Consider the following 8,718-nt stretch of genomic DNA (forward strand, 5'->3'; position numbering starts at 1 on the left):
ATTTTAAATTAGAGCTGCAGAAGCAATGAGGTATAACATTACACTACCAATGCACACAAAGTTGTAACATCATGTTAACAGAGAATGTTGAAGTTTTATTGGCATCAGCAAAATTTGGATAGAGTATCATTGTGACAAAATATTTTGATATGCTGTTAGTTAAAGCAGAAACCTAATGTGTTGTGATGTGCACAACCTTGTCTGTCTCACTTCTAAATGTTCATGTGCATCTGCGTGTGTTTTTACTGAGACAGAATTGGCTTTTAAATAAAAAATCTGATATTGACTTTCATGCTTCAGATCACTTAAAGTAACCTGTAAGTGATGCTTTAAATAAGGTTACTTTGGGAATCTGCAGCAACAGTGTATGCAAATTCATATTTTTCTACTACATGTGAGTTTTAGATCTTCTTAATTTATAGTTGAGCAATGTCAATAACAAAACACTCAAGGAAAAAGTCAGAGGGTGGGATTCAGAAGGATTGTACTAACAGCGCAACTAGTACTCATGTGGTACTCAGTAAATTAACACAATTTTTGCTTACGGTAAGTTTGCTACTCAGAGGTCCGATATTTTGTTTATTTATTTATTCATTTTGACATTTGTTAACCAGGGTATATCTGACTGGGAGGTCCCCTTTTTTCAGTGGAGAACAGGGGAGAAAAGTTCCATACAAAAAAAAAAAGAAGCACTACATGCAAAGCATACAAAAAGGCAGTAAGTAAAAGGAATAGAAAGGATATCATACAGACAAGGCTGATTTTAATGTGTTAGCTGGGAAAGTACAAACAAGAATGAGCGTGTCGAACTTTAGAGACAGATTCATTTTATAGTATCAGACTAATACACTGCTGGCATTAGATGACGGGGTAAAAGTATAAAACAGGTGAAGTGAAGTGAAGTGAAGTGAAGTGAAGTGAAGTGAGACTGGTGCAAGTATAAGGTAGTCACACATGTAGATGTAGGAGGGAGAATAAAAGGTGAGGTGCTAGGGAACAGTGTAAGGATGTGAAAGAAAATGGAGAGGAACTAGGTTAGAGAAAGCATATACTGGGTGGTCAGTAATTCCAGCACTTACTAAGTATAGCACTATATAAGCCTGGTATTCACTTTGTGTATGTATATTACACTGGTGTAACTAGGTTCCTAGGTTCATAGGTGGTTACTGGGCTGTTGACCTGAATGTTTTTTATAAGCCTAGCTGTGTCTGCCCAATATAATAGCAGACAAACTCAATATAAACAATCTTGCCTAAACTCGAGATCTTAGTTAGCAATGACTGCTCATATCTAGGAAAGTCATAGGTGAAATCCCCAGCAGGAATTTACAGATTCCCATCCAGTCATCCAGGCTACGCTTAAACAGGGTCATAGAGGGACTTTGCTTGATGTGAACTGGTAGCCTATTTCAGAGGAGTGGCAACCTCTGAGACACATATCTGTCTTTCCAGCAGGTCCTATTTATGTAGCAGGCCATGTTATGGTCCCTGGAGCGGGTGACCCTTGCCACATTTGACTTGCAGATGTACAGTATTTCCATTAGGTTTGGATCCCAGAGTGCTCTGCAGGCCAGGCACAAGTCTTCTCTAAGTAGTCTGTATGCTACTGAATACAGTGACAGTGACTTCAGTCTGTCAATGTATGACATGTGCTGGAGACCCTGAATTTTCTTGGTTAGAAATCTCTGAGGTCTGTCAAGTTACTGCAGGTGCCTGGTAAGGTTCATACCAAAGGAAGAAATGTACTCAATTATTGGCCTGATGAGGATCAAGTACAGGGGAGTTATGTCCTCTTTCACTCTTGAGGCAATGCCTCTGCTAATGAGGTGTGTGACATACAATGCCATCCTTACCACAGTAGATACATAGTCGTCAAATTTAGGCCACAGTCAACTTGCATTCCCAAGTCTGTCGCTACTGAGTTGTTACTTAAGGTATTATTATGTATATGATAGTCTGCGGGGATATCATTTTTACTGAAGGGGATGATAATGCATTTTTTGCATTGAGTTTGAATCCATGGCTTTAGCACCAGTCATTGATTTGTATAAGTCCTTCTTAAAGTATATTGACATTGTTTGGGGATTCATTGATTGCACCTAATTTGTGGTCAGCAATCTTAGTCAGCCACAGCTCCTCTGTTTTGGCCTGAACTTCTGAAAAGTATATTCCAAACAATAGGAGGTCCAGCACTGATTCCTGTGGAACCCCACTGATGACACGTCTGCTGGTTGAGGTAAAGTCCACAACTTTGACTGAGTGTGATCTGTCAGTGAGCCAGCTGGCAACCCACCTGACGACATAAGGACTGATATTCAACTGGGAGAGTTTATCAATGATGGCCAAATGTGGGCTTTTTTCAAAGGCCTTGGCTAAGTCAAGGTAGGCTGTATGCACAGATTTGCCTTCATCAATGGCTCTGGTGACATTTTTGAAGACGTCCACCCAGTTTAACAGGCATGACCCACTTTTGACAAAATCAAATAGTGGCAGATCAAGTGTTTGGAGATCACCTATATCCTTATTTATAAGGTCCATGATGATTAGTTCCATGGCCTTACAGATAAGGCTGGTTAAGCTTATTGGTCTGTAGTTTCCAGGGTCTGTTGCTGTACCCCCTTTATGAAGGGGGATGGCATTTGCTGCTTTCCATTCAACAGGGACAAAACCAGGACTCAGGTTATGGTTGAAGAGAGTACCTAATGAAGTTGCTAATTCATGTTTTAGTTCATTTAAAATGCAACCTGGGATGCCATTAGGTCCCACAGAGGTTGTGAGTTTGGCCTTGGAGAGAGCATTATTGATTTGCTTTTTGGAGATGCAAGGTGAGGGAGATGTAGCGGGAATGCTTTGTGGAATGTTTGGAGGGGACAGGAGGGTGACATTTTTGCCAAACCCGTCAACTAATAGGTTAGCTTTTTTCGCAGGATCAGTGTGTGTGATGACATTCACAGCTAGTTCTGTACACGTCTGTGTCCTACCTTATAGGTTATGGATATAGCTGAAGAATGCCTTATGGTTATCCTTAGCTATGGTTGCTATTTTTTTTTCAAAGTTGCTCTTAGAGGATTTTACAAGTTGTCCTATTTGTTTGTTCAAGCAGAGGAGGATCTTCTTCCAGTACTGGGAACTCACTTTTTTATTCTTAGACAGCAACGTCTTCCTATTGTTGTATAACTTATTAATGCTAGATGTCCACCAGGTAGGCTTGTTTTTTTCTTGAGGATCTTGTTTTGATCCTATTAGGTACAATTGTGCCAATATATTTGTATAAGTGTTTGTACAGGGCACTTGTGCATACCTTAGTACAGATATCACTGTCATCTGTGGGAACAGGAGCTTGGAAATGATTTATGCCATCCCTTAGGAGGTATAATTAGTTTTGGTGAAAATATTTAGCCTGATTTCACATACAAGAGGTTCAGATGTTATAGCTACTTTAAATGTGACTGATTTGTGATCAGATTTGACCAGTGAGGGTCCTATACTTGTGGTGGTGCAATGGTGACCCATGTTGGTGAGGACCAGGTCGAGAATATTTGACCCCTTGTGGAGTTGCATATTATTTGTTCTGGGACATTAGTGTTAACAAAGTCCAGGAACCTTTGTGCGAGCAGGCTGGTACTTGTTTAAGTTTCCCAGTCAATGGAAGGATAGTTAAAATTGCCCGTGACTAGAGTGCTTGGTTGTAATTTGATTGACTCAAGTAGGTCCAAATAACAGCGTGGGTATCTTGGTTCATTGAAGGGGGCCTATAGCTAATGATGACTTGAAGGGGGATCTTACCCACAGTTAGTTGAACGTGGAGTAACTCCATGGAGTTATCCTGTCTAACCAGTCTAGAGGAGCATTTATCTTTGACAAAGATAGATCCTCCTCCTTCTTTGGTTCTCACATGTTCATTTTTCAGTCTGAAAGTGTGGAAGGCATTGTAGCCTTTCAAGACAGGGGTACTCTCTGTGGCCTTGAACCACGTTTCTGTGACTGCACAGATGTCAACATCCTCCAGGGAGAGGAGCGCTTCCAGAGATTGCAGTTTCAGATTTAAACTAGCGTTTAGCAGCGTGACCTTTAAATTATTTGTGTTTCTGATTTAAACTCCTAGCGTTTAGCAGCGTAACCTTTAAATTATTTGTGTTTCTGATTTAAACTCCTAGTGTTTAGCAGCGTAACCTTTAAATTATTTGTGTTTCTGATTTAAACTCCTAGCGTTTAGCAGAGTAACCTTTAAATTATTTGTGTTTCTGATTTAAACTCCTAATGTTTAGCAGCGTAACCTTTAAATTATTTGTGTTTCTGATTTAAACTCCTAGCGTTTAGCAGCATAACCTTTCATTTATTTGTGTTTCTGATTTAAACTCCTAGTGTTTAGCAGTGTAACCTTTGAATTATTTGTGAGGGATATTTTCATGTCAGAAATGTTGTTCTTGAGACGTTGTGTAAAGCATGCACTATGGGGAAGGCAAGTGCCTTAGTCAGTAACTGAAAGCCTAGAGGTGATAGGTGAAGACCATCTCTGACAAAGTAGCTTCCACATCAGTCATAGTGTAGATGCATTTCTCACAAATTGTACTTGGCTGATTTAGGAGTAGAGGGTTGTCAGTGTACATGAGACAGTTGCTACACTGCCTCAGGATGCCCATGTCAATCAGGCTGGTAGGAGAATTGCAGGGAAACTAATTATCCATAATGCTAGGTTAAATCTTGTTTCACAGTTTGGAAAGAAAATGGAGGGGTGTGGTATGACTGGGTGCTCTAAATAGGGTCTATACTAAATGAGGTGCTCTATAAAGGGTCTTAGTAGTGGAAGTTCTCTAAATGGTATGAGACTATCGTAGATTTAGTGGTTTTGGGACTGTTTAAGGAGCAAAAGTGCAGCTGAGGTGCTGCAGATAAGTGCAATTTAAGGACTTCTTGGATGGATCATGAGCAGCTCCTAAGAGAAAATGTATTTACTAAATGTTTTGTGTTTATAATCACCTGTGGTTACCCACACTGTACAGTAGTGCTCAATGGTGCATGGAGGTGCATTAAACCAAACAGATGAATACAGCAGAGCTGATTACGTAACTCTGTGGAGCTGTGTAAAACAAGCACAAACCTGCACAAAAGTGGGGTTTATGTAGCAAGAGTGAGCATACTAAATTAAACAATGTAACTATTAATAAAGCTCAAAACAGAGCCCTGTGCCAGCAACCTTCAATCAGATGAGTCATATTTGCACTATCCTGTTACAAGGGTGCAGAGGGCCCTCTCCAACAAAAGATAGCCTGGTTTAGTGCTCAATTTAACAAACAGAACCAGATTCAGCAGGTCTGAATCTAATCTATGGTACATCAGACAAAAAGTGCAACGAATCAGCAAGAACAGTTTAAAAAAAAACAATATAGCAAAAATACAGTTTAAAAGTACAAAACACAGTACAAAATGGTACTTACAGTAAGCAGAATGCAACAGAGTCCTTGGATTGCACAGATGAATACAGCAAAGCACTGACTGGTCACCTAACTCTGTGGGGCTGTGTAAACAGTGAGCAGACTGAATTAAACAATTTAACCAATAAAAAACTCGAAACTGAGCCCTGTGCCAGCAACATTCAATCAGATGAGTCATAACTGCCCTCTCCTGCCACAAGTGCAGGGGCGAGGTCCTCTCCAACAAAGGATAGCCTGGTTTAGTGCTCAGTTTAACAAAAAGAACCAGATTCAGTAGGTCTGAATCTATTCTATGCTACAGCAAACAAAAGGTGCAACAAACCAGCAAGAATAGTTTTAAAAATTAGCAATATAGCAAAAATATAGTTTAATAGAGCAAAATACATTATAATATTGTACTTATGCTAAACAGAACGCAACAGATTCCTTGTATTTCACAGATGAATACAGCAGAGCACTGGCTGGTTGCCTAACTTAGTGGACAGATGCAGGATTAAGAAAGACAGAAAGCTTACATAATGGATGACAGTCATAGCTGCCATCTGTACTGCAAGCCACCTATAACACAGAGAGGATCTGATGTATAGTAGTGATAAATGCCCATTTAAGATCAAACCCTCACATCTGTCAGTACACTGTCAGTGTTTTGCACTGTGATATGAGTGGCGTAATAACCAGCAGTGTAGCACACTGTTCCTGTCAGTGGGCACAATATTGTCACTTGTGGGGAGAAACTGCACTAAGTGTACAGCAGACAGTAGGGATCCTATGGTTGTACGTAGTATATAAAGTAAGGTGGAAGGCAGTCTAATGTTTGTATAGCACACATTATCATATGTCAGTACAAAACTGTATTGTATGCATGTGGACAAGGTACAGCAGGACAGCATTGTGTACATTCCTGTAGAAAAAGGCACCATGGTTCTGTGAGACCATACTGACATGGCAGAACAAAGAGACACTGTATGCACACATAGGTGTCTGAAAGACATCTGCACAGTGGTTCGTGCAGGATGTAGCCATTTGTGGGGTGAAACTGTGTAGCTAGTATTACTGCATGCAGCTGTGAAAAATTTAATTCAGAAAAACAATAGCTAAACTGTATTATGCTTATCAAGTACTACTACATACTGTTTCTATGAAAAGGGGAAGAATAAGCAAAATCAGAAAAGGCAATTCAGAGACATGGTTAGCTGTAATGAGGAAAGACCTCATTATTAGAAAATATGTACATCTCCTAATTGTGTGATGTTACCGCTAGTGCTAATTAGCAGTTGCCTGAGGCAATCACCACTGGCAGCCATGCATCATGTTGGAACAGGTACCACCTCACACACACAACACACACACACAGTTACACCCACCCATATACAGATACACACAAACACACACAAATATACGAATGCAAATGCACGCACACAAACACACACATACACACGCACACACGCACACACGCACACATGCACACAAGCATTCACACACACGTACACACACGTTAACACACACACACACGCACACACGCACACACACACACACACACACACACACACACACACACACACAGTTCACAAAATTACCCCACCCACTCACCCACACACACACACTCACACTCACACACACACACACACACACACACACACACACACACACACACACACACACACACACACAGTTCAAAAAATTACCCCACCTACTCACCCACACACACACACACATCCACACACACCCGCACACACACGCACACACATGCACACACACACACACACACACACACACACACACACACACACACACACACACATACACACACTGACATGCACATGCACATACACGTACACAAACACAAACACATTCACACACACACACACACACACACACACACACACACACACACACACACACACACAAGCCTATTTTTTATTGAGAGATTTTGGAACACAAATTGACTTTAATGTAGAATAACTTCTGTGATAAGCTTATACAGGCCAGTAAATTATTTAAAGGGACAAGTGACTCTTCTTCTTAATAGCCAGGAGGTTTTAAGGAACAGAGGAAGGGAACAAGCATTATTATGTAAGATATGGCTAGAATAAAGTTTTGAAAAACTGGAAGTGAGACAACCAGTGCAACACTATAGCCAAACCATGATAATGTGCTATCAAGATTTACCAGATAGTCTGCAATTTATTTAGAAGACTACCTGCTGTTGCTATAATCATCAGTTTTATTCCCTTAATGTTTTTTTATTCTGATGTATGTCTTTACAGCTTAGTTGTACTTAATATGCTTATGCAAGCCTAACCAGTTATGTCTGCTTATGTGCAGTTTACTGTTTGGCTCCTGGCATTAAACAGCATGTCCTTGAGTTTGTCTTTAGTGGATTTCTTTACATCTGAAGTTTTTTGTTTTGACATTGCCGAAAGAAGGCACTATGGGGGAGTCAAGCTGCTTTATTAAAAGCTCTTATTAAGATATACTGCAGAATTTTTACAGCAACGTCTGCAAATTGTGAATCACATAGACTTTACATCTTAAATCTCTTGGATCACTTTCATCTCAGATTTACAGTAAGACAAAAGATTACAATAAAATATTAAACAAAAACAATTTTCCTCCTAACCAAGTCAGTAAAACCCTGAAAAAATAGCCTTAAGATCATTAGCAATAACTTTCTCTGTTGGACAGGTGATTTTCTCCGTGGCACAGGGTGTATGCCCTGTGAGCTTAAAAGAAAAAAACAATTGATATGAGGTTCAAATTCACTTAGCTGATATACATGTTTTTGTTGGGGGTGGTATGATGGTTGACATGTTAACCTCACAGACATAGGGTACAGGGTTTGATTCTCCCCCTTGAAAAGGAAATTGTCTAGGCGTAAAATGGCTTACAAGGCCAGCTAGCCTAGTATTAATCTATTAACCATCATTCAAGATGAAAATCAAAATCTTATAAGAATTAGTTACCATATATTCTCATTCCTAGACTTTGATCAAAATATACTAGACTCAATGAAGGGTGAATTTTTCCAAGTGAACATTGATGGGAGAATCTATTCACATTTGCTAAGAATAAGGATGTTAACAATAGATATTTCTAAAATTGATGTGTGTGAAACAAGTGATTATATAAAACAATATAAAATAATACATTGGTTAGCAGTCATTGAGCAGACATGATTGAGGAAGAAAACAAAAACCACAACAATGGTATCTAATACCATATTACTCTAAATAAAAGCTGTTACTGGCACATTTTCCATATTTATAGGCTAGAAATGCTGTAAT

Source organism: Protopterus annectens, chromosome 4.part0, assembly GCF_019279795.1.
Source record: "Protopterus annectens isolate FY-2018-M chromosome 4.part0, PAN1.0, whole genome shotgun sequence".
Classification (NCBI taxonomy): domain Eukaryota; kingdom Metazoa; phylum Chordata; order Ceratodontiformes; family Protopteridae; genus Protopterus; species Protopterus annectens.